We start from the raw sequence: 22,665 nt of genomic DNA, 5'->3' as shown, positions 1-22,665 counted from the left end.
TCCCCCTAGCCCTGAGCGGGAGACTTGCCGGTTGACAGCTGGTTCCAGAGCCCTGCCAGCGAGCTCGACCGGCCCAGCCTGGGCTGCTCTAGCTCCCGTACGTTGGTTCCTTTCCTCGTGGTCAGCTCTAGGTCCCTTTCCATGTTTTGTGCAATCCTAGGCTACGGGTAATCCTTTCCTTCTCCTCTCACTACGTTGGCTGCTGCTTTCTTTGCAGCTGTTGCAGGATTCACATGGGATGGAGGACTCTGTTTTATTCTGGATGAGATCTTTGATAATTCCCCTGCATGCCTTTTCATTCTCAAAAAATGTAATGTTGGTGTTAAAGAGTGAATCAAAGATTCTTGAAGAACAAAAATGAAAAATTTGTGTTGATATGAAAAAGCTTCTGTCTTTTCCTACTACGTTGCCTGTGCAAGTTAAATTAAAAACAGAGTAAAACCCTTTTAGAAACGACGAATCACTGTGTCTAAGAATGTTTACACAGGCTTAAATTGTGTAGTGGTATTTATATCTTTTTTTTCCTTTTTAAGAAAAATGATATACTTTTCTAGTCATCAAAAAATATCTACTCACTGGACTCTATCTATGGAGGGATATTAATAGAAGAATAAAGGGCTTCATGGTGTCTAATTATATAATTAGGAAATTGGTAAGCAGCAGTGGTGGTTAAAACCAGTTTCTTCCATTAAAGAGCTAGTTTACATATAAAAACAAAAACCTTCAGGAAAAAAACTCTTTAATCTTTAAATCAAATGATGTTTTAGGTTAATACAGCAGGAAGGGGAAATATACCCATCTCAGATTCTTTTATTCATGCCTAGGTAGAGGTTGGAAGCAGCTGAGAAAGCCATTAACATAACATGTAGCCTAGGAAAAAAATGATGATATCAAAGTGATTACTTGGAAAGCAGTTTACAATTGCAGAACAACTCAATATTATGACCTTGACCAACTTTTAGATTTCATATACTTGGGTTATTACTCCAGCTTTTAAAATAGCAACCTATGGGATAGCTTGTGTATGGAATGCAAGGGTATTTTTGAATGGACTAGGTCTTACTTGTCATCTAAAATGTGCTACAGTATTACAAAGTTGATACGTAATATTCATTAATAGAAGGAAAATGTAAAATTTAATATCAGGGCAACTGAGACCTTTAAACCTTCTTTAAAAGTATAATCTTGACATCTATGACACTGTTTTTTGTCTTTGTTATATAGATAGAATTATGGACAGTCTACACTCCAAATGTTTTATTTATTAATTCCAAATTTTGTTCTTTACAGTGGGCTTTTAAAATAAAAGGAATATGGGCTTTAGAGAGTAAGATTTTGAGTCATGGACTAATTTATTGAGCATTAGTACACAGAAAAGCAGCCTTGATTAATTTGAAACTGTGAAAAAGAGGGCAGGTAAAACTGTTTTCAGCTGAAATTTACTAATGCAGCAACTGTTTGAATTAAATGTTTGTTAACATAATAGCGATGGCATTTTCTCCTCCTCCTCCTTGTGGTTTTGTCCAACTAGATGTTACAGTGGCAGTTGCACTGACTGTTAAGTGTTTAAATGATGACACCATTATGTGAAGTGATTTTGAAATGAGAGATTCCAGCCAAGAATTACATCTGCTCCCATCTCCTTCAAATCATACTCTCTGGCAGTACAGATTATGATTGATTTGTTTGTGACAGATTGCAGGAAACAGTCATTGATTTTTCAATATTTTACCTTAAAATTATTTACAGTTGTAACCATGGGGAGGTATTTCCATGGGCTGTCAGCCCCTGAAAGACTAGGATAATATTCCCTGCTCTCTGACAAGACAAATTACCTGTAATGAGTGCAGTAGCTGAAGGGTATACTTTTATTTTAAAATATGTCAATAACCCCAGTGACTAAACGAATATTGATTTAGCATAATGAAGCCTGAGTAATGTGAAAATGAGCTTTTTCAAGGAGCATGGTAAAGACTTCCTTTTTAGCTGGTTGTAAGAAGCTTTTCATTCTTTTCAACTTGCTGGTAGAGATAAGAAGTTTTATATGCAAACCATCAGGAATGATAGTGTTGTCTGTGATAACCAGGGTCCAAATATTTTGCCCTTGCTTTTATCGATTCTTTTGCAAATCTTATTTGCACTCTTACTTTTCGTCATAGAATAGCTACTGATTTGCTTGCTCTTATCTTCAGCCAACTTAATATTTTTACAATTTCAGCATATTTCTCATCAGAACCTCCAGTATTGAATATTACAATATAAGTCTGTATACAATCACTTGTAGATGACATAATAATTATCTTAAGACATTTCAGATGGTTTATTGTAGTATTTAATGTGCCGTATTTTATGGTAGAGTAATTCCCAGTCCCTGGACATCAGATTGCTTTCAGTGGGAATGAAGATTAATTTACTTAAGTCCTGATATTTTAGGCATCAGTGCATGTTTTCATTTTTGTTAGGCTTTCCCTCCCTTTTAAAATGTAATTCTCAACTTTTTATGGATTAAGATCCCAATACATTAGGTCCTTCAAAGAAGAATGATAGTAGAGTAGTATATAGCTTTATTTTATGGTCCATTTAGGAGCCTGACGATCTTATGCCTAAATAAGAATCCTCATGTCTAACTTGGTAAGGAGAAAATAGGGCAGGCAGTGCCGGTTACATGTAATAGAACAGTAAGTATTTGAAGATGTCTAACTGATATTCCATGGGAATCTAACATATTTTATAATAACCAATAGTAATAAAATTTTATTGAAAGCAAAAGTAAAAATGAGTCAGGATTTGAAGAAAATTCAGATGGCTCTTTGCGAGTGCTGCTTCTTGTGTAGCATCGCATCAGAAATGTTGCCATAACATGAAAAATATAAGCATATCTTTTAACGGAAAATAGGGTAGACTCTAGAACAAAAAATTATCATTCTATATTTTCCCGGGAATTTGCCTGAGGGTGTGACACAGATGATCTCTGTTACTCATCTTACTTATCTTAGTTGTGTCCTTCAATAAACTGGATGCTTTATAAAATACTGGTCCCATGGTTTCAAATACTGTAAGATTTTAGTTCCTCTTCACCCCTCCACCATATTCTTTCTTTTTTTCTATAAAAGGAGCTTTGAAAATAGAAATATAAAGGTTACGTCGTCATCATATATGAAACTGGTAGCCTAAATTCTCCATCCATTAATTTGGTTTAATATAGTTTTCTAAATTGATACTGTATCCATAGAACTTGTCTATGGATAAGGCCTATCTATAGATATGCCTTCCAGAAAAAAATGAATATAGATTTTTTTCCTTAATTGCTTTTTTAAGGCAAAGTGTATTTTCGTCAGACAAATCTATTCTAAGTAAAACATCTGTATTGTTGTTTAGTTTATTTTGAAGTAAAATAATAAATGTATTATGGTGAGCACCTCCTGAGCTCATCATCTAGTTTAAAGCTGTCTGTTCATTTTACAGTACATGTGCAGAAATATTTATGTGAATGAAATTCAATAAATACATAGGTAAAGTTTTTTTCTAGGGAAACTATTCTCTTTTGAATACTACGCCATTTTCCATTTCTTTTCTCCTCTTGAAAAAAAAATCCTGCCCTTGTTCTCCTTTACTGAAAAACTATTTAGATAAAGTGTTTTTAAATCATGCAATTCACTGCTTGGGGTTGGTGGACACATTTATTTTTTTGAAAAGGAGAAAATGCCCCCATTTTAAAAATCTTTCTTGTATTTGTATCTATTAAGATAAACAGTTTACTTTGATACGGTACATACCAATCTAATTTTTTTTCCAGAATTCATTTTACTGTTTGGCCTGACCCTCTATGATAACTTAATATAGGAACAAATTAGCATATAATTCTATTTTCCATGTGACCTCAACCAGTTCCAGAATTGCACCGCTACTTTTGGGGGGCAATTTGATAGTTTATGTAGACTGTAGGATTAAGTGTTTGCAAATGTTCACTGCATCCTGGCTAATATGTTATCGAAAATGTTTAAAAGTAAGCAGTTAGAGGAAATACTCACCCCTATTCCTAAGGTATTAAAATGGCTCCGAAAGGTAGCATTTTTAATTAGTGTACATAATTGATTAGTGATTTGTCTTCTCCCAAGCATAAAGCAGCAGGGCAAAGTTAAGTGAGGTCGGTGAAGTGTAAGAACATATTAGGGATTGATGGTGACAATGATCATGACAACTAAATGGATTTTTTTTTCTTTTAGATTCAGCTGTCGGTCTTTGACATTTCCTGTGGTCTGTTCACTCTAGATGCAAAGGACATGGAAAAATCAGGTGCTTATGTGGTTTAAATGTGTTTTGGATGCCCTTATTTATAGATTACAATATTTTTCCAATTCAAATCCGCAGTTGTCATGCAGAAGATTCTTTTGATCACCAATTTTATTTAAAATGCTTAGCATTGTAGTGTATTACCGAACATTTTCTGTTTTAATCAAAGTATAGAAAAAGTAAAATCAATTCTATATGTTGACTTTTTTCTAAAATGTTATTATTGCATTGAGTGAATGTTTATATCTGAAAAAGAAAGTTCCAAAAAAAAAATCCCTTTCTCTATCATAGCAATTCTTCTGGCAGTCTGATATTATTAGAATTGGTTTAAAGTCACTTTCTAATGTGATTCTATTATATTTACGGGAGAAAAAAGACTTGAAAGGTATCTGTATATATATTTTAATTCTTTATATTAGTCCCTCTGGAATAGAACATTTTCTCCTCAAAAAACCTTTTAGCTCAACTCAGATACAAGGAGAGAATCATCTTAACTGGCAGAGCATTTGTTATGCATTTGAACATTTGGTTTATGTAAAGAAGGTTGACATCTAATCTTCCACAGAGTTCTTACATTTGGGTAGACTGAATAATGATGGTTTGCCTTGCCACTGGGAAATTCCTTGCTGTGGCCTTTGTGGCGGCTGTAGGAAAACGGGAGGATTCCTCTGTGGCAGGCAGGCCTCGGGCTTCTGTGGTGTGAACACTGGCAAGGGGTATGTCTGACCAGAGTTAGCCCCCAGTGAGGGAACTGGGGAGATTCACAGATGCTGATGACACTCGAAGAAACTGCTGTGAGTGACTGTTTTGTAAATGACCCACTTTCTACTTCATCTACTTCTATAGTTTTTACAGAGAAGGTGCTATGAGAAATCCGTAAGCTCAGATCTCCATACGGTAAGGTAAATGTATTAGGCTACAGCATTCCTTTTTTTTTTTTAAATTAAATTTTATATTTTGAGATAATTATAGGTTTTACATGCAGTTGTAATAAATAATGGAGAGGTCCACTGTACCCTTCACCCGGTTTCCCCCAGTAGGTGCAGTATATAGTGCAGTATCACAGCCTGCTTCCCTCCGGCTCTCCCCCTTAACCTTTGCAGCCGCTAGACTGTCCTCCATTTCTATCAGTTTGTCTTTTCAAGAATGTTACATAAATGAAATCATACAGTATGTAACCTTTGGCAATTGGCTTTTCTCACTCAGCACAATTTTCTGGAGATTCAGCTATATCCGTTGATACAGTAGTCTGTGCTTTTTATTGTTGGGTAGTATTCCATGGTATGGCTGTCCACAGTTTGTTTAACCATTCGCCAGTTGGGATTTCAGGGTTGTTTCTGGTTTTTCACTATTACAGATAATACTGCTGTAAACATTAGTGTGCAGATTTTTGTGTGAACACAAGTTTTCATTTTCCTGGGATAAATGCCCAGGAGTGTGATTGTGGGTCATATGATAATTACATAGGGTATTTTTTTTTTAAGGCTAGAATTGATTTTGTGTATATATGGAAGGGTAGACAAAGAGGACATCTACATTTTTGTGGGCTTTTTGCTTTAACTGGATTTGTTTATGATTTTAAAACATACAGACTATCTTAAATAACTTATAGCTAGATGTCAAAAACCATTTTTCCACAACCTAGATTTAGTTCCTATTTTTAGAGAAATACTTTTAAGAAAAAATTACTTTTTTTCGTGAGCAATTTCTAAGTAAAGGAATAAAGATGGCCATACACTACAGAAGAGATGCTGCAAAGCTGACAGGTTACTTGGGGGAAATTTGGGGGGAATTTTCCAAGTGTTGGTAGAGACTTGACATTCAAGGATGTATTGTAATAGTTTCTCAATTGATCACTACCGTGTTGCCTGCAGTTTTTATTTGTAGAATTAATTCATTATCTTTACACTTTGTGTTCAGTGGTATTACATTCAATGTCTATTTAATTCAATTACATGCACTTAGAAAAAGAAGGAGATAAAAAACAAAAAGTACCTTTTCCCAGTACATGGCCTCTAAAATGCAACTACTTCACATGATGCTAAATGGAAGAAGCAGCTCTGTTCCCAGCCCTGGTGGAAATTACAGTTATGGTATACTTACTGGACATACTGAGGCATGTACAAAATAGCCATGTGTGGTATATTTTGTTTGTTTTATTTATTTATTTTTTGGGTGAGGGGAGGTAATTAGGTTTTTAAAGTTTATTTATCTTTTTAATGGAAGTACTGAGGATTGAACCCAGGACCTTGTGCATGCTCGGCATGCACTCTACCGCTGGGCTATATCCTCCCCACGATGTGTGCTGTATTTTGGAAGAGACCCACTGAAAGGATTTTCAAGGATTTATTCTGATTTTCCATCATATATTCTGACTTTAGAACTCTCACTGAAGATGTAGCTCCATTTCTTTTTTTAGAAACACTGGATGTCATTAACCGATTACAATAATCTTTCCGACAAAAGTCGATATTATAATTCTTTGACTGTTTTGAGTGAGGCATTAGGCTCAGGGGACCCCAATCTTGCAATGCTTCTAAATATAGTTTACTGTTTAGCCCATTATGGTCATAACCATAGTGATATAAATGACATATGATAATGAAATAGTCCTTGTGCTTAAAAATGACCTGGACAAAAGATAGTATGGACACTTGGAATCTTTATGTACCAGTAGTCACTCATCATTAAGCAGCGAGGGAAGCATCCCTGCTGTAGCACTTCTAGGCACTCTTTACCTGGCAGTAAAGAGATAAAGGCCCTGATTACATGGTTCTCATCTTTCTTAGGCTGGATGTGGGGAGTCAGGTGGGGGCCGGGGAGGAGTGGAAAGAAACTGAGATGGAGACCAACATGATTATGTATTCCTAGAAGTCGAGAACCTTCAGAATTTAGGAGAGGGACTAGGAGAGCTGAAGCTGCCCGAGCAGGCTTCACAGAAAACAGCAGTCTTGAGTTGTGAAGGAGCATGTATGTGACACGGAGACGAGGACACCCGGGGAGAGGGAAGTGAGCTGCAGGGTGGTTTGTTAGAGGTGGGGTGCAATTTGGTCTCGTTCGAATTTCCTGGGGCCTCAAAAGGGGATGTCACTGCACCAAAGTATATTTAACAGAGTGCTATGTTTTAAGAACTCACCATAAATGTGGCATACTTTCTCTAAGAGCCATATTTGAATTTAAGTATGTGGATTTGAAAAAACAAATGGATACCCTTCCTTATAAAACTAGGGCTTGGAAGTATCTTGGTTATGAGGCTCAGTCTGGTTACGTGTGTGTGTATGTGAAAAACAAAATATTATTTTCCTCCTTTTATGTTTGATAAGGAATAAGATAGCCTGTACTTTTCTGATGTCTTAAGTGCATAATCTGTAAGACTATGATACTTTAAAAATTTTAAATTTATTTTAGGCTTAAAATAACAAAGTTCTTTTAGAAGAGTTCCAAAATTAAAACTGCAATATCACACGAAGATAACAGTTACATTAAGAATATATTTGTAAGATGGTATATAGAGCTGGTGGCTTTACTAAGAAACTGGGGCACCCTAAGAAAATGCAAGTATTTCTGTGCATTTTTTTTCCAAGTGTTCAAGGTAGTAAGAGAGCTGAGAGCCTTTTCTAAATATGCATCCAGTTTTAGGAGGCTAAATTAGGAAGCTCTCATACGACTGAAGCCCTTTAACTTGGGAACTTGGAAGAAGGACGAAACCTAAGGGACTATTAGAGTTTCTTTAAATTTATATAAATACTAGGTTTTATCAAAGGGGTTATAAAAGACATCAAAATTAAGATATTCAGGCTTTTATATGTAATAATACGGATTCCAGTGTCCCCAACTATAAGCCATTGCCAATGAGGAGGCCAAAATATATTGTGTTTTAGGAAAGAGCTACATTAGGTAGGCGACTTAAAAGTTCTGAGTGTATATAATGGCCCAGCATTGTGGAATCATCTTGTAATACTATTTATCTAGCAGTTTAAAAAAAAAGGAAAAGAAAAAACGGTGCTATTTTAGACAGTTTAAAAAAAATTTTTTTACAAATACTGCAAATCATAGGTTGGTTACCACTAGACTTCCTGACTCTGCTGTGATTGCTGTATTCTCTGTGTATTCTTTTAAAATACCAGGCACTTTAATTTTGCCCATAATTGTTTATATATATTTTCTCCACAAAATGTTTTTAGAACAACTTAGTGCTAAATTACCTTACCCTACCTGCCATCTTGAAACTGTACGTATGAATATACTGAAGTGTCAGTTGCAGACACATTAGCAGCCTCTTTAATTTTTTTCCAGGAGCCTTCTTATTCAAAACACCTTTCAAACTCAAGGCATAAAAATAGCAGGCAGCTTCCACTTGCAGGCTTTTGAAGCTGGAGAAGACTTGTTTTTCATGTGAAGAAACTGCATCCCAGGAAGATGAGATGACTTGCTAGTAAGTGATAATCAGGATCTTTTGACTCCAGAGCAAACTCTGCCAACTTGAGGATGCTTATCCCCAATTCTGGAAATTCAGTCTGCACATGCTTGTATCACAACCCTATTCTTCACAACGTTTTATTCTCTACATGTCAGAAATAAATGTCTACTTGCCATCTGTATGCATCATACAGACATTTAGGCTCCTAGTATGGGTACAAGTAGCAAGTTAAAGTATGTTAATCTCAGAACTGAATTTTAACCAATAGGAGGTTCCATTTATTCATTATTATGTATGCATACCTTCTGTGTTTTAACATTGTGAAAAATCCAGGGAATCAAATACAAATACAGCAGGGTTCCCTGAATTCAACAAAGTGGGCCTTGGGTTCAGGCCTGGAGGTGAGATGGTGAACAGTTTGCCTTTGTAATCTTGGAATGAAGCACCTACCAGGGAGACAGAGGCATAAACAGACCTTTCAGCACAGCATGGTGAGAAGGAAAGGTCAGGTGCTGTGGGATCACAGGGGCACAGTCCCCAACCAAGCCCAGCAGAGGGTGGGCAAACTCAAGGAAGGCTTCCTGGAGGAGAGGGGCATTGGGGTTGAGCCCTGAAGGAAGGACGAATAAAGAAAGACAAGGGAAAGCATGGTGCATTGGGGAATCTCCAAGGATTTTGGGAGGAGCAGGAGAGGTGTGTACGGAGGTAGGAAAGAGATGGGAGTAAGCAGGGGCCTGGCTGCCAATGCAACAGAGCAGCTTGGACTTGGTCATACTTTCATCTGCTCAGGGCTGCGCTGGGGAGATATCACTTCCCCTGGTAGTGTGGGGGAGCCCAGCAAGACTGGATGCTGAGACTAGTTAGGTGGTTTTTGCAAGTAACTATCCAGGTGTGAGAACAGTTGCTGGAGCTGAGAAAGTGGCCAGGGGAAGAAGAGATGTTGATGGATTGATGGGAGATACTAAGACACTAGAGATAAAAGGACACGTGACTGACTGGTTACATATGGGGGTAAGGAAAAGCATGGCAACGAGGGTGTCCAGATGGCTGCAACAAGGAGGTTGTGGTACCAGGGTTTTGAGACAGGAAACCTGGGAGAAGCAGATCTAGTGGGAGAGGACACAGTGGTTTTGAGGTGCTGGTAGAATATCCAGGGAGTTTGGAACTCACAGTCTAGTTGCAGGCAGGGAACATAGTCTGTTCTTTCATATTGGTCTATTTTCTTTTCTCTGAAAGGCAGATTTCTCAAGAAATGTGTTTTCTTTCATTATTAAATGATAACAGCCGTTAATGGTTCTATGAAAAGCAAATCTGAGATGAACTGTTCAATATTATTGAGTAGTGTTTGTTTTAAAAAAGATGGGGCTTAGAAGGATATAAAGGAAGGAAAATGAAAGAGTGTTCCCGGCTCTAGCTGCCCCCTAAACATTTCGGGGAGTTGAGTATACTAAATGTCAACTGTGTAGAGAGATTTAAAGATAGAGAGGGAGGGGGAAAACATTTCCAGGAAAAAAGCACTGGGGAATATTTTTGTTTTTAGAAACTTGATGATTTTGGATTACAACATGTGCTTAAGTGATTAGTAAGTAATGTTATCTGGGTCTCATTACCGCCGACATTTATCCACAAGCACTTACTCAGCACGTACTGGGTACTGGGTACTGGACAGCATTGACCAGACTGGAGACCACAGTGGGCATGGTTCTTTTCTCACAGAATTTAGAGTTTAACTGGCAGATTATAAATCCTGAAGGTAGCTTTTTATGATATGTCTGTCTGTGTCCATTTAATATAATTGATATACATCGTGAGGACAACTTACGATTCTCAAATCCCATAATAATGAACATTTATGCCTCCAGAGGGCACTGGCATGTTCACAGAAGGAAAAACAAGAAAGGATTCAGTGCTGCCCTGACTTTCTGTCTGTTGAGGTGGGGCTGGTGGAATTGTTCCTCAAAGCAGGGGACTGGAACATAAACGGACAGTGGCTCCTGGCTGTTCTTGAGTGGCTAAGAAATAAAGAGTTGTGACTCATTTGCTCAAAAGGGCAAGGACAGAAAAGTTGAAGCTGAATACACAGGTTTTAGAGTTAGAGGGAAATTGGAACCTGGTACTGCCTTGAAATTTTGACTTTGAAAACAACATCCTCTCAGAAGCTGCACTAAGGCAGACTTTTGACTGTAAAGCCAAATGAGATCATTTTTTTCAACAAACCACAGTTTGTTATTTCTATACCTTTCCTGTGCCTAACTTAACACGATCCCTCATTTTTCGGGGGAATGGATATCCCTGCTACTGTGTAGTCAACCTCTTGTTTCTTCTTTTTTGTTTTCTCCTGATTTCTTACCTCCCTTATATATTTTAAAATTCTCCCTCTTCACTTAATTTCTTTTCCTCCATTGCTCCCATTCTAAAATATTCCCTCCAGACCCAGTCTCCCCCTCTAAACTCCACTCCCAGTAGTTCCCTCCTTCACTGCTGAACTTGCAGAAAGCTGGGTTTGTAGAAGTGTGTCTTTTTCTTAGTTTTCTCTATTCTCATTTTCCATTCATCCTCATGCAGTCTGGTTTTCTAGTTATCTTAAGTTGTCTAGACCTGATAGTTCTCAGTTCTCACCCAGCTTAACCTGTCTGCGCATGGAACAGTGTCCTTGGCTTCTGAAATGCTTTGGCCCTTGACTGTGTTGCTTTTGCTTTTGCTTTTGCTGGCCACCTCCCTCCCACCTGCTCTCTGGGGTGCTGCCCCCTGCATCAGCACTGCCCCCTTGCCTGAGCCCTGGTCTCGGATTTTCAGTTAAGACATTTCCTGATCGCCCCTCCTCTGTCTTCTCCACCCTGGGCCTGCTTTCTCTGCCCTTCTGAACATCTTGTCTTGATTCATGGCATCACTCTCACTCCAGTTACCAAATCAGATCAGTGTTACTCTCATAATGTCTACAGGTTAGATCAAGTCTACCTTTTTTAAAACCTCTCAAATCCCACACCTTATTCTGTTCCCACTATCAGAGATACTTGGGGACACAGGGTTGAGGAATAAAGGTCTCTGTGCTTGGAAAGGCCACAGTCCACAGTGCAACTCTAAGTGTGGTCCAGGTACTGTAGTAGACCACAAGCTTTTTATTTTAATAGATTAATTTTCAGAGCAGTTTTAGATTCACAGTAAAAGCGAATGGAAGGTACAGAAATTTTCCATATACCACCTGCCCCTACATGAGCAAGGCCTCCCTCATTATCACCATTCCCCACCGAAGTGGTACATTTGTTATAGCTGATGAACCTGTGTTGACACATCATCACCCAAAGCCCATAGTTTACATTAAGATTAACCCTTGGTGTGGTACATACTATAGGTTTGGACTAATGTGTAATGACAGGTAGCCACCATTATAGTAACGTACGGAATAGTTTCACTGCCCTAAAAATCCTCTCTGCTCTGTCTCTTCACCCCTCCCCTCCCCCCAAACCCTGATAGCCACTGATCTTTTTACTATCTCCGTAGTTTTGTGTTTTCCAGAATATCATGTTATTGGAATCACATAGTATGTAGCCTTTTCACATTGGCTTCTTTCATTTAACAACATGCATTTGAGTTTCTTCCATGTCTTTTCATGGCTTGATAGCTCATTTCTTTTTAATGCTGAATAATATTTCATTGTCTGTACGTACCACAGTTTATCCATTTAGCTAATGAAGGACATCTGGGTAATTTCCAAGTTTCGGCACTTATGAATAGAGTGGCTATAAACATCTGTGTGCAGGTCTTTGTGTGGATGTAAATTTCCAGTTCCTTTGGGTAAATACCATGGAGTGCTGTTGCTGGATCATATGTCAGAGGATTTAGTTTTATAAGAAGCTGCCAGACTGTCTGACAAAAGTGGCTGTATTGTTTTGCATTCCCCCCAGCAATGAATGAGAGTTCCTGGTGCTCCACATTATCACTAGCATTTGGTAGTATTTGTGTCTGGATTTTGGCCATTCTGATAGGTGTGTACTGGTATCTCACTGGTATGTCTCATATCATCCAGCTGAAATTCACAAACGTGTGGGGCCCTATGACTGGGCCCGCCTGGAATTTTTGTCTCTCGGAGGTGTCCACATTGAGCCTTCAGCAACTTATCGGTTATAGATCAAGTTCTCCAAGCCTGGCACTGGAACTCATGCATTGGAATTCCTGCTTATGGGTTTCTATCCAGTAAGTTGTGGTTTTCTGTAGTCACCTGTCTCTCTCCAATTTTAGAATTTTAGGGGCAGGGGCTTGCCCTGTAACCTCACTTCTCCTGTGGAGCTCGAAAGATAGGTTGATTTTTCAGTTTGCTCAGCTTTTTATTGTTTTAGAGTGGAGTTGGTGACCTCTAAGCTCCTTACATGTTGGACCAGAAACCGAAAGTCCACAAACATACTTTATCCGACTGTGACAAGATAAATACCAGGAGAGAAAGCATTTAGAAACTTGAGTAATTTGACATTGCCATGATACCCAAGTGCATGATTTTATGTTTTATAAAAATATTGGTCTGCAGAAGCTTGGAAATTAGAAACAAAACAAAACAACAATAAACAATTGGCCCTTCACTACAGGTGGAGAAGCATGGGACTAGGAGGCAATCAAGAACATGATGATTTGAGGTGGGAATTTACACCATCTTTGCAGTTATCCAGAAGGTGAGCTGAGATCCCTGGGGAAGGAGGTCAAACTGATTAGGGCTTTTCAGAGTGGACGTGGTGGGGAAGATACAGTGGCATGTGGGCGAGCATAGACATACCCTACTCCGTACTACCTCACCCCTCTACCTTTGTAACATGGAGATCAGATCATGGCACGTCTTTGCTTAAATCCTTAGAGACATCCTTCTGCCCAACACTTCTCAACTTCTCGGCACCATTCATAAGGCTGCTCACCCTCTGACCAGAGGTCCCTGTAGCATCGTTTTTTCCCACTCCAGCCCGTGCACCCTTCTCTCCCAGCAGCTGGTTTTCCTAGAGTAGACCACAGCATGCACCGCCACCTCTGTTCTGTACCTCTGTTATGCATATGCAAGGACTCTGCATCAGCAGCCTCTTCTGTTTGAAAGGTCTTCCCTCCTCTCAGTCTCTTCTGGTGAAATCCCACATATCCTTTAACATCATCGTCTTGGAGGTTTTCCTGCATCTGATGTCAAATGCACAGGTGAGGCGGGCCTAGGTGCTCAATCAATGTTGAGTGAACATGGAGCTAGAAGGGGAACTTAGAGATTCAGCCACACCTCTGATCATCTCATGTCCTTGTGTCTTCACTGGGCCTCTCACAGCTGGAAAGGGGGAGGCATTTCAGGCCATTAGGTAGGAGGAATTACCAAATAGCACTAAAACCTGCATCTGAATGCCTCAGGGCTGGGGGAGACTGGAGAAAAGGCCATTCAATATCAGGGGATGAGGAGACCAGCTTTCCAGGATGGAGGCAGCTTTCCTGGGGTTCCCATCCTTCTCAGAGACAGAGCCTCTAAAGCAGGGCTTGGCAAGCTTTTTCTTCAAGGAGCCAGATAATGAATATTTTTGGCTCTGTGGGCCAGACGATGTCTGTTGCAGCTATTTTGTCACTGCAAGGCACAAGCAGCCATGGACAAGTGGGTGTGGCTGAGTTCCAATGACACTCTTACAGAAGTGTTCCAGTAACATTTATGAAAACAGGCTGCAGGCTGGATTTAGCCCACAGGCTGTAGTTTGCCCACCTCTGCTCAAAGGAAAGAAAATGTCCCCTTTCTTCTGCCCTGTCTCTAAATAGCCTTTCGAGGCCTCGCTAAGTTTACCTTTATAGTTTTGAAATTCTTAGATTTTTTTTTCCCCTCCAAAATAGCATAAACAATGAGTCATCTGTCCCTACTTGCCAGTCAGTTGCAGCAGCCTGAAACACCCTTTACCAGTGGAGTGAAAGATGCATGATCTACACTGAACATGTGGAAGTTCGTAAAATTAAACCTTAACCCAGGTCTCTATGAGATAGACACATGAGATTCCTACTGTGAACTGAGAACTAAAACCCTGCCATAAAGTGGTTTGGTAGTATCCCTAGTGCACTTCCTGTGTTTGGGTGGCTATGTGGATTTGGGACCTGGAAAGTGGACTTAAGCTTTTCATAAACTGGGGTAACCCTCGGAGCAGAGATGATGCCCATGTCCATGGCCTACTATACTGTCTAGGATTCACAGCCTATGGGAAAATTTGCTAAGTTACTGATGTCGAAATGTTGCAGCAAAGTGTGTTACAGCTCAGTTGTGACAGCAACCTGGATCTGGGCGAGAGATCAAGCAGCACTCGAAGAGTTGGAGAACTCAGGTTTATTACACCAGCGGGCCCAGAGGAGTTAACACTCCAAGCTCTGGACCCTGTCTGTAGGTTTACACAGCCTTTTATAGGCTACCAGTCTAGACTTTGCAACATTTTGTAACATCATATGCAAATAAGTTATAACAAAGGTGACTAATTATGAACAAGCTTTGTAGAAATGGACCAATCAGGAATGAGAGAAATGGACCAATCAGGAGTGGTAGAAATGGACCAATCAGGAGTGAGCTCCATGCAAATAAAGCACTACAAATGGACCAATCAGGAGTTAGCTCAGGAAACCAATAGAATTTTAGGGGTAAGTTCCACTTTCTTAGAAGTAAACTGTTTCAGAGGCAAAGAGTGAGATAATGCCACTGGGCCAGGGAGCCAGATGGTGGTGGCAGGAGAGTAATGGCCCTGCCTGGGGGTCTTGCTGGTGTTTTTCATGGGGCTTCCCACCTATCTTTGCGTTAATAGAGTGGCAGACAATACAGCAATGCATACATTAGGCCAGTGACATTAAAGGTAAGTACACCTACCTCAAATGGTCCTACATTCTGTAAAATGCTCAAACCAAATAGCCATGTAAATTAAAATCTAAAAGAGTGGGGTTACTAAAACCCTGACAGCATCAGAACCAGGGCAGCAGGTGAAGGAAGCTTGCTATCAATATGACAGCCTCTGTCACCTCCCATACCCCAAAGAGGCTCCACAGAGGTCACCCTGTGACTCTTGTTCCCCAGAGTCACAAATCAGGACGTCTTTTGTGCCTGACTGAACAGGTTGACCTAGTAGCAATGCTTGTGCCAGGGAAGCTGTGAGGGTGGAACTTGGACGTGGGCCTCGTCATCTTCTGGTGCTGTTTGAAGTATCCTCAGGTTAGCCACAGTCTCCTACTCTGAAAACTAACCAGTATGGGACATTATTCACCCAGCAGCTTTTGCCCCCAGATGCAGTCAAAATCAGTGTGTACTTTACAGCCATCAGTGGAGTGGTTTCCTTTAAAATCTCAAATTCTTTCCCTTTCCTTATGTCTTTGAGGTTTAAACACCCCCAAGAAAAGTTGGTGATATTCCTGATATCTTGCATCTTGTATTTATGACAACCAGACCTCTTGTAAACTGTATTTCAGATAAACACAATTTATTGAGCACTTACTAGGTCATTACAATGTGAAATCACATAAGAGTGGTGTAGACTATTACCTGATCATCACACAGATGCATAAGCTAGGTTTATTCTCCTGCAGCCTCTTCTTATGAGTGTAGTATGTGATTATTTAGATTTTATCAAAAGGTTATAAGTTAGCAATTTTATATTTCTTTTCTCATCGTGTACCTTTGGACATTTAGTTTTCCATTTTGAAAAGTCCATTTGGAATAAATTTATTGTCGGTGTTGAAGAGGGCTAGTTTTCATTTATTCTAATGTTGTATACTTCAGTGCTTGAATTATTTACTATGGGTTTGGTTATTGACCTATTTTATTTGTCATTTTATGATGTACATATTTTCAGTGGAGACACTTAGGCTAAGCTATATTTATTTATACCACAGTACATTAACCATAAAACTATCTAACTACAGTAAAAAACCACAATAATCTGGAACCCTCGGGGAGTGGGTTATTCAAGATAGCCAAGTTTTAAGAATGAACATTAACTATTTGTGATGGAAACCTTTTTAAATGGATCATACTTTCCCCTCTTGAAAATAAGATAGCGAGTCTCACTGAAGTTTGATAACAACTCAGTAAGAATTGCACTGCATAACTCAGCTCTCGTGAAAAGACTTGGATGTTTTTGGATTTTTTTCTTAATTCTCATGGGCATTCCTTAAACCAGTCCTCTTTGTTCAGTTGCTGTCATCTGTATTTCTCACTCACCTTCAAATTGCTGCTTTATACATCTGTGGACCTGGAGACCAGGTGACGGAACTCATGAGAATATAGGCAGGCGTGAGAAAGGGCTTCCGGGGACCCACTGATGGGTCAGCTACCACAGTTGTGTATTGACTTGCCAGCAACTGTTGTCTCCCTGAAAACCCTTATTTGCTAATGTTTCAGTTCTCTGTGTTCTATCCAGTAGGTGGTAAGACAGGGCAGATCTGCTGTACCTCGTCTTCCTAACATGCTTCTCTACTCTGCAAAACTCTGCAGCAGCTGATTCCAGCCAGGACAGGGCAGCTCTGGGCCTTGTCTCTAGGAGCTAAGGCAGCTAATTGAATACTCATTAGAAAAGAAAATCAGGTTTAAAACAGGCCTCATTTTAAGTTCATAGTTTATTAAATGATGCCTATATTGTGGTAATACCCTTCAAATTCTCCTTCTCTTCTTTATCCTATTGCTTCTTTTTCCTCTTTTTTACATAAAATGCTAAATGTATGCTCTTTGGGCTTGTAATTTATTGGGACTAAAGCTAAAACCTTAATTCTAAAAAAGCATCTCTACACACATTACTGAATATAAAATAGGTAAACAACAAAGATCTACTGTCTAGCACAGGAAACTGTATTCAATTTCTTATAATAACATATAATGGAAAAGAATCTGAAAATAAAATATATATGTATGTATATGTATAACTGAATCACTTTGCTGTACACCTGAAACTGACATTATAAATCAACTACACATCAGTAAAAAATAAAAAATAAATAAATAAAAAAGCATCTCTAATCAAAACTGCAGAATCCTTAATAATTATGATTTTTTAAATACACATTATTATGGATGTGTTTCATTTTTTTTTACTTTAGGTTCTTTGCACAAAAATTGAATGAAAAAACCTTTATTAAAGTTGCTGGCAGGTGAACATTAGACTGGAAACTTGGTTGTTTGACACTTCCGTGGTGCTTTGCAGCTTCTCCAGTGGTCTCATCGTGTTTTCTCACTGGATCCTCAGAACAACGCAAGGGTTATATTGTCCCTCATGTCAGAGCCAGGAGATCAGAGGTGCAGAGGTGTCCAGTGACATGTTTAAGGTCACATTGCTGTTAGCCTCTCAGGATCGAGCCCAGATCCTCTGCTTCCCAGACCTGAAAGTCTTCCCCCATTAGCTCCTAAGTTATCATGCTGGTGAGTACGAGATGAGACTTATTAGTTTACAGTGGGCAGACACTTTAGTTCTCAGTGTGCAGTTGGGGCTGCCAACCCCTCTGAGTATTATGAAGTGTCAGCTCATCCAGAGTGAGACGAGGGGAACTTGATCAGCCTGTGATCGAGGGGAAGAAGTACGTCATCTTCAACTAGCCGTCACCCTGCTGCTGCGGGAGGAGGGGGAGGATTGCCCATTTGGGAGCCGAGGACCAACTGGTCAGTCGTGTACAATAATTTGAGGATCCTGGGACTAAATGTAATAGTTTTAGTTATTACTGTAGATAACTGTCCAGTGTTTTAGAGAATCAAATATTGTTTTGTTTAGTTGTGACCACATATTAGTAGTCAGTTGGTGAAATTATTGTTTTTCAAAACTAGGTGCTAAAGTGTTTTTAGAATTTATTCTGATCCATTTCTTAATACAAACAGTATCTGTACCATTTGTATCCAAAGCACAAGTTTCCTTTATTTTTACTTTCAGATTTCAGAATATACCTATTTTGGAGCTTGAAAACATTAGTTTGGCAACAACAGTTTGCGTGACTGGATTTAATTTGTTATTTACAAACTGTATGGCTTTTTGTTTTAAGAATTGTTAATGATAGGCTATGTTAAACCACTGTTTTTGAAGGTCTATTAAAATGTTACATTCCAAATAGAATAATATTTAAATAAACCTTTAACAAATTTGTATTTTTCTTTTCATTTATGTGTGTATGTGTTTGCTGACGGAATGGAGATTGCTTCTTAAGAAGCCAACCCAACCCCAAATTTCTAAAATGCTCTCATTATCCAGTTTAGTTTTTAAAAAATTGGAAATTTAGGCTGCTCTATTTATATTAACAGACTGGTGCTATCAAGTTAATCCTGTAATTAAAATTCATTTCTCAAAGATGTGGCTAACATCTTGGAAATATTAAAGATTTAAACCCTAAAAATTGGTATGGAAATGATTAAATTTTCCCTATTATTTTTTCCTTCTCTCCCAGAGTGATTCATTTCACTTTCTGTGTCTTCTTCCATGAACCATAATGCTTCTGCAGAGATTCCTAATTCAGTGAAACCTGTTTAGGGGATCATCTCTGGTAGAAAGACAGCTGCCGAAAAGGCATTCACTTTCTGAGCATGGATTTTAGATTATGGCCAATCAAGACTCGGAGCTGGAAGAACACCTGTTAAAAGACGTTTTTCTACAAGGAGATGGTCTCTTTAATCAGATTTCATTGCACTTCAGAAAAAGATTCATTTAAAAATGTGGGTAAAACGGCATCTGCTTTTATGATTCATCCTCACCATCCTTTTAAGGCTGAAAAACCAATTTAGAGTTTATTTACGACGTTGTTCTACGGTAGAAGGAGAAACTTCAACAGAGTGTTTAAAAAGGAAAGACTCCCAGACATTTGATTTGAACCTTTCTCTTGTGAAAAAAAACCTAAGAATTTATTTTTGAATTTTTGCGTGTGCATATAGACAAATGATAGGAATGCTTATGGGCAAACTTTAAAAAGGTATAAGCTTAATTGTGAATATGTGTAATGAAAACTGGAAAACTTTCCTACGCTGAAATTTGTTGCACTTATCTGTGAACAAGGCAAAGTATTATTGATGCTGACTGGTGTTTAGAGAAACTACACTCAACTTTCAACTCTGCTCTAATTAGAGGCACCGTTAAGTACTTAAAACGCAGGTACTTTCTCACATCTGCAGACTATATTGAGCGTAACTATTAGAAGACAAACTTCATTTCGCAAACTGTAATTTAATGGTGTAACAGTGTGCAGACCGGAATATCGGTTGATTTTCAAAACATTTTATTCTCCACCAATTAGCTCAGGTCCTAGAGGGCAAAATGACAAGAGGTTACTCGTTCACTATGTATTTAATTAATTGAAAAATGCTCAAATTGCTTTTACAGTTGTTATTAAAAAGTAGAATCAGTGTTGCCAGTGCTCAACCATAATTGGAACCCCAGGGAATTAAATATTTAGCATTAGTAATGTAACAGCACTCAGGACACAAATTTCTATTTTCGTAATGAAAGCTATACACTGTGAGTGCAAGCGGCTGAAACGACAGCTGTGACAAGGGAAACGGCCTGGGATATTTCAATAAGACACCTCATTGGACAGCAAGTCTTACCACATTACTCGTTGGTAAGAGATCTGCAAGTTTAATTCCCAGCAGAAACCCGTTACCCAAGTATTTAGATTTGTAATTGCACGCAGGATGAACAGTTGGGCAAATGTCTTGCCGTAAGTGGCTGAAATGTATAGTGCTTTCTAAATAATCCTATATAAGTTCATGCCTTTGTCAATTTAAAAATAGCACGACTGTCAGGGCATAAAGATCTTGTTTGTTTTAAGTTTAATTACATTTTAAGCATAAATGCTTTCAGTGTTACAATGAGAAAAGTTGGATATTAGGCTCTAATGAGCTACAGTGGTAGACGGCTGAAAACCCTAAGGGATTCCCTCCGTAAATTAACTGGATAAAAGTACTTGGTTAGGATATTGTTGATGGCTGAGCTGTTCTTAAAACCCAGTTATAGAGCTGTCTCACTCCTGTTTTCATTCTAAACAGGCCCTGTAGAGACTTTAACAGCCGCCTGTTACAACTGTTCAACTTGTCAAAATGTATTATATTACTCCACTAATAAATAGTATTAAAGGGCATTTGACTTCATTTCTCCTTTTCAGAGGGGATCAGGTTGATAAACACAACTGGCTTAGATCGGTCTCATTTTAATTTGTTTATGTCAGCTAAGTAATATTGAAGGTCCCTGGTTTGAATTTGGCAAACATTATTTTCCCGAGGATGTAAAACTTACAAAATATTATGGACAATGGAAACAATTAACGGAGACTATTTATGGTAGAATCTTTGTCTGTGAAAGATGTATGACTTTAACATGTTTCCCCACGTTCAAAGTATTTGAAAAACCGTAGCAAAACTGACATTCTTTGAAGCCTAACTCGACTAATTCCTTTGCCAATAATTCTGTCTTTTCTTTAAAGAAGAAAAAGTTGCGGGACTTTTTGATTTCACAATTTTCTTTTGCTTATCTTTGTCTGAGTCAGAATATGTTTTGAGAACATATTCTAACTGATCATGATTTCTTTTTTCTTTTATTTTCTGTTATTTTTAGAACACACGTGCTTATTTTTAAAAGAGAGAGAAAAGAAAAATGTAGAAATTTATTTGATAAACCCTCCCTTTTACCCTCTCCCCCAATCCTACTTTCCTGTCTGGTGGTCACCTTGTTAACAGTTTGGCAACATATCCAACATCCATAACATTTTCTGTGCATATTATATGTACATGTGCACATACAGATGTGTATTTATTTATATACATGACACATTTTGGATCATTCCATGAAGTCTGTGATTTGCTTTCTTCCCCCACTTATCATAGATATTTTCCTATTTTGGTGCCCAGATCTTCCTCACTCCTTTTCATAGCTAGTTGTCATTCCATATTTTGGAGGTATAAAATGTATTATCTATTGCCTGTTGATGTCATTTCAAGTCACCTCCAGTTTTGTGCTATGACAACAGTGTTGCAGTGACCTTCTGAGTGTGCCTGAGTGTGTGACTGCAGCAGGTGTGCATGCATCTTTGTGCCTGTGTCATAATAAAACACTGAATTAATGTTTATTGAGTGATTACTCTGCGCCAGGCATTATTCAAAGCAGTTTACATATTATTAACTCATTGTATCACTGCAGTAAAGAGCTAAGATGTATTATAATCTCTGTTTTACATGTACAGAAGCTGAGGCACAGAGAGGTTAAGTAACTTGCCCAGCCAAGGTCACCAACAAGTGATAGCAGAACCTTGCCTCAACCCAGGAGATCTGGCACACCAGTCTGCGTTCTTAACCAAAATAGTGAGCCTGCAGAAATATTTTTTTTAAACAATTGTGTCTCCTTATTAGTGAGTTTGAATGTGGTTTCATGTGTTTATTGCCATTACATTTCTTCTGAGAATCGGCCTGTTTCTGTCTTTGCTCATTTTCCCATAGTGTTGTCTTCTTATCAAATTACAACAGATCTTTATTGATAATGGCTGTGGATTCTTGGTTATACTTTATCAAATATTTTTTCTAAGCCTGTTGCTTATATTTTTACTTTGTTTTATTTTAATATTACTAAATTTTCCTTTATGGATTGAGGTATAAGGAAGCCTTTTACCACCTGCAAGATTACAAGTAAGTTTCCCCACGTTTTTTTCTACTACTTTTAGTTTTTGAAGTTTTGATCTTTAACTCACATGGGATTTATTTGGGTGTGCAATGTGAGATAACAAACTTTTATTTCTAGTAATATCTGCAGGTTCCTTTTGTAAATTGTTCATTTTCCCTCTATGGTTTGAAAGATAACCTTTGTCTAATGCTATATTCCAGTATATCTCTGGATTGCCAGTTCTCTGGAATATTCCATTTGTCTAATCCTGCAACTTTCACACTTTTTACCATTATAACATTAAAAGTAAGTTTAAAATCTTCTAATTAAAAAAAAACTCTACCAAATAATCTTGAATTATAAAAGACA

The 22,665-nt window shown here is 38.3% G+C and overlaps 1 long non-coding RNA gene across 5 annotated transcripts in view; it reads left to right on the top strand.

Moving 5' to 3' along the window:
• LOC106729788 overlaps positions 1-22,665 on the top strand; it is a 48,382-nt gene that overhangs the window by 6,720 nt on the left and 18,997 nt on the right. For 2 of the 5 annotated variants that reach the window (XR_004322417.1, XR_004322421.1), the window contains exons 3-5: positions 4,227-4,296; positions 8,590-8,728; positions 12,741-13,377. This is a non-coding gene — a long non-coding RNA (uncharacterized LOC106729788). The remainder of the gene's footprint in view (positions 1-4,226; positions 4,297-8,589; positions 8,729-12,740; positions 13,378-22,665) is intronic. The other 3 variants (XR_004322419.1, XR_004322418.1, XR_004322420.1) reach the window with 3 other exon arrangements.

This window comes from Camelus ferus, chromosome 9 (assembly GCF_009834535.1).
Source record: "Camelus ferus isolate YT-003-E chromosome 9, BCGSAC_Cfer_1.0, whole genome shotgun sequence".
NCBI lineage: Eukaryota > Metazoa > Chordata > Mammalia > Artiodactyla > Camelidae > Camelus > Camelus ferus.
The sequence above is the reverse complement of the archived record's forward strand: the minus strand, read 5'-3'. Positions and strand labels throughout refer to the sequence as shown.